Here is a 4,898-nt window from a genome sequence, read left to right as displayed (position 1 = left end):
CAGAGAAAGCCAGCCAGGCTCTCAGCCGTCCTTCCTCTCTACGTGCGCGTCTCCGTACCTCAGCTCTTTGCCGCTCCTTCTCCGTGAGCTTTCCTCTTTCCTTCTAGTTGTAGAATTTCCACTCAGCCAGCTTTCCTTGATTTTGTTGTTGAAAACCGGGTATTTGAATCTAATAATGTAGTAACCGGAAATAAGATTCTCCCCCTTCCCCAGGTTTGCTGCTTTTTGCTTTTTGCTCGCTGTAAGCCGTGTCTGTGCCAGTGACTTTATACATTCCCCTGTGTCTGTGGTTGCTTTTCAATGTCCTACATGTCTGCCTCTTAAAAGGGGCAAATAGAGAGAGATGGGGGAAGGAGTGGGGAGGGGGGAGGAAGAAAAAGGGTGCTGGCCCTTTAAATCCCCTGAACTTTGATTAAGTTGGCCAGGGAGGGTCTTGCAATAGTAGGAGTGCCATAGTGCAAAGATCAAAACCAGGAGTTTAACCTTGGTATGGGGATAGTCACTAAACTATGAACCTCATTCAAATGGCACCGTTTTTTTCACGAATGTTTTTGTGCTTCAGGATCCCAGTGTCCCAGGCTCTCTGACAGGTCTTCAGTCTTCTCTCTTCTTGATGTTCTTGAGGGTACTGCTCAGGCACTGGTTGATTTGGGTTCATCGAATGTTTTCTCATGAGTAGATTGAAGTGGCCCATTTTGGGCAAGAATGCCACAGAGGTGATGTGGGCCCCTTGCATTATACTGGGGGTCACAGGATGTCAGCGTGTCTGGTTACTGGGGACGCTAACCCTGATCATTGGCTGAGGTGGCTTTTCCACTGCCAACTACTCTCGCCCCTTTGTTATTTTTTTTTATTTATATTTTATTGATTTTTACAGAGAGGAAGGGAGAGGGAGAGAGAGTTAGAAACATCAGTGAGAGAGAAACATCGATCAGCTGCCTCCTGCACACCTCCCACTGGGGATGTGCCCGCAACCAAGGTACATGCCCTTGACCGGAATCAAACCCGGGACCCTTCAGTCCGCAGGCCGACACTCTATCCACTGAGCCACACCGGTTACGGCTTGCCCCTTCGTTATTAACAAAGATCTTGGAGATCATACAGTGAGACTGTGTTTATCCTGTTTCCCTTGTCTTTTGCGCACTGGTTTTAGCACCCATTGTAGATGTGCCTTCGCCGGTTATTACTGGCTTGTGTGTATTTCTCTCATTCCTTCTCCTTTTATCTATTTATGTTTTAAATATATTTTATTGATGTCAGAGAGGAAGGGAGAGGGAGAGAGAGAGAGAAACATCAATGATGAGAGAGAATCATGGATCGGCTGCCTCCTGCACACCCCACACTGGGGATCGAGCCTGCCACCCAGGCCTGTGCCTGGAATTGAACCCAGGACCCTTCAGTCCGCAGGCCGATGCTCTATTCACTGAGCCACACCGGCTAAGGCTCCTCCTACATTTAAAAAAAGACATTTAATCACCTTTATTTATTTATTTATTTGGTTTGTTTGTTTTTGTTCATCCTCACCCGAGGATATTTTTCCATTGATTTTTAGAGGGAGTGGAAGAGAGAGGGAGAGGCAGAAACATCGATGTGAGAGACACACATCGCTGGGTGGCCTCCTGCAGGAGCTCCGACCAGGGCCCGGGCCCGGGAGGAGCCTGCAACCAAGGTACGTGCCCTTGACCGGAATCGAACCCGGGACCCTTTGGTCCGCAGGCCGACGCTCTATCCACTGAGCCACACCGGCCAGGGCCCTACATTTATTAAACGAGATTCTTCTGCAAGGAAGCGCTTCCCTGCTCCTCATTTATTTATTTCTTCAGTTATTTATATATATATATATATATATATATATATTTTTATTTATTTATTTATTTATTTATTTATTTATTTATTTTTATTGATTTCAGAGAGGAAGGGAGAGGGAGAGAGAGCTAGAAACATCAATGCTGATAGGGAATCATTGATTGGCTGCCTCTTGCACGTCCCCCACTGGGGATTGAGCCCGAAACCCGGGCATGTGCCCTTGATCGGAATCGAACCCGGGACCCTTCTGTCCACAGGCCGACGCTCTATCCACTGAGCCACACCAGCTAGGGCTTCAGTTACTTAGTAATATCAGTGTGGACTCGTGGGTGGTCCCTGTGTTCTCTGGGTTATAATCCAAGGCTGTCATTGCTGATTCCTTCAAGCCAGCGCCTGTCCTTCTCTTCCTCATGCAGATCATTTGGGGAGACTTCAGTGAGGAGACCAATGACAAAGGTCCTGGCAGGGTTGTGGAAATTAGCAGGGGACACAGGCACCCAGGGACTAGCAACAGGGGAACCCACGGACCCATCGGCCCAAAGGTGCAGGTCACGGGGTGACTGGGGTCTGGGAAGAGCCGGTGCCATCGACGGAGACCCCTGCCCCCCGGGGTCAGCATGGTGCTACCTCCTGGCGGAGGACTGGCTGAGGGGCCCCCTGTAGCTGCCACGCTGGGCTGCGTTCCTGGACAGCGAGTCTCTGTGCCCCTTTCCACGTGGCTGGGCGGGAGCTGGGGTGGCAAAGGGAAGGCCCCGTGTTTGTGGGTGTTTTTGTGGGTTTTTTTAGGTTCTGGTTGGTTTCCAGAGCCGTTTCCCAACCGCCAACATTCTGGGCGATGCCCTGGAGCCGGAGGATGGCGGTGCCAGGTCAGTGACGCCCGTTCCAGGCTAGAAACTGCCCCTGGAGAGGGAGGGGCCCGACCCGTCTAACTGGGTGGGCGAGCAGCAGGCAGCCCTACTCCTTGGTGCCGAGGGCGGAGCCCGGACCTGCTCCTGCTGGAGCGGCTAGGAGGTCAGCCTGCAGGCACGGGGGGGAGGGGGGGTGGTGGTGCCTGGGCTGGGCGAACGGAGGGCTGACCCCGGCGGGCCTGAGCAAACAGGGCTGCACCTGAGCTGGCCTGTGGACTTTTCCCTCCAGCTCTGCTTCTTTCTCTTTTTTAAAAATACACGGAGTGGCCGGATGATGATGATCTCCAAACGCATAATCATCTGACCACTCAGTGTCTATCCTATAGAATAAAAGGCAAATATGCACATGGTCCCCTCGACCAGGAGTTCGACCAGCAGGCAGGCTGGCCAACCGCCCATGTCCCCTCCCCCTGGCCAGGCTGGCCGGACCCCACCCATGCACGAATTCATGCACCAGGCCTCTAATATATATATATATATATATATATATATATATACATACACACACACACACACACACACACACACACACACACACACACTGAGTGGCTGGATGATGATGATCTCTGAATGCATAAGCACCTGGCCACTCAGTGTGTCCTATAGAATAAAAGGCTAATATGCAAATTGTCTCCTTGACCAGGAGTTTGACCAGCAGGCAGGCCAGCCAACCGCCCATGTTCCCTCCCCCTGGCCAGGCTGGCCGGACCCCACCCATGCACGAATTCATGCACCGGGCCTCTAATATCTATATATACACTGAGTGGCCAGATAATGATGATCTCTGAATGCATAATAATCTGGCCACTCAGTGTGTATCCTATAGAATAAAAGGCTAATATGCAAATTGTCCCCTCAACCAGCAGGCAGGCCGGCCAACTGCCCATGTCCCCTTCCCCTGGCCAGGCTGGCTGGACCCCACCCATGCATGAATTCATGCACCTGGCCGCTAATATATATACATATACACTGAGTGGCCAGATTATTATGATCTCTGAATGCATGATCACCTGGCCACTCAGTGTATATCCTATAGAATAAAAGGCTAATATACAAATTGTCCCCTCGACCAGGAGTTCGACCAGCAGGCAGGGCAGCCAACCACCCATGTCCCCTCCCCCTGGCCAGGCTGGCCAGACCCCACCCATGCACGAATTCATGCACCGGGCCTCTAATTTATATATATATACTGAGTGGCCAGATTATTATGCGTTCAGAGATCATAATAATCTGGCCACTCAGTGTATTTGTATTGATTTCAGAGAGGAAGAGAGAGGGAGGGAGAGAGAGAAACATCAGTGATGAAGAAGCATGGACTGGCTGCCTCCTGCACGCCCCCCACTGGGGATCAAGCCCACAACCCGGGCATGTGCCCTGATCGGGATTTGAACCGGGACCTCCTGGTTCATAGGTTGATGCTCAACCACTGAGCCACACTGGCTGGCCGAAAGCTCTTTTCCATAGAGAATCTCTCCAGGACATGGCTCTGGGGACATAACCCGGCACCTCTGAGACCAGCAGGCTCAGCCGGGGTGAGGAAGCCTTGCTCACTGTCCTCAGAGCTCTGGGGGGTTTCTCCAGGCAGACCCAGAGCTCCCTCACCCTCCCGGGCCTGGGCCCTGCTCTGGCAAGCCGGAGGCCAGGGCGGGCACGGGGCAGAGTCCTCCCCGGCTTTCCGGGGCAGAGTCCCTGCAGTCACACGCTCACTGGCTCCAGGAGTGGGAGTCTGGGGAGCGGGTGACTCACTGTTTCTGGGAAAGAAAGGAGCAGAGGTTCCAGTGGGCTAATTTATTCATGACTGAGACTTGGATGAGAAGGGAACGCTTGACAACATGCAGCAAAGTCTCGGGCAGCGGCCCATGAGGAATCCATTAGTTTTTCTATTAAAAAAAACCCCTCCATTCCTAAGCCATAAATCCCACCTCCCAGCCAAGGAGTGCAGTTCCAGGAAGCGGGGCTGCATGGCTGATCTGTGGGGACGGTCATTCACCGACACCCATTTGCTGTTCTTTAAAGGGGCAGAAAGGAAGCAAAGCCGCTTCCTGTGTACAGCTGCCACCCTCTCTGTCTTTTGCTTTAAAAAAAAAAAATAGATATTTGTGTTGATAGCAGAGAGGAAGGGAGAGGGAGAGAGCACCTGAAAAAGATGGGTTTTCGGCAATGGGCCCCTACCCTTGACCTAAG

Source organism: Plecotus auritus (genome assembly GCF_963455305.1).
Source record: "Plecotus auritus genome assembly, chromosome: X".
Lineage (NCBI taxonomy): Eukaryota > Metazoa > Chordata > Mammalia > Chiroptera > Vespertilionidae > Plecotus > Plecotus auritus.
Note: the sequence above shows the minus strand (reverse complement) of the source record.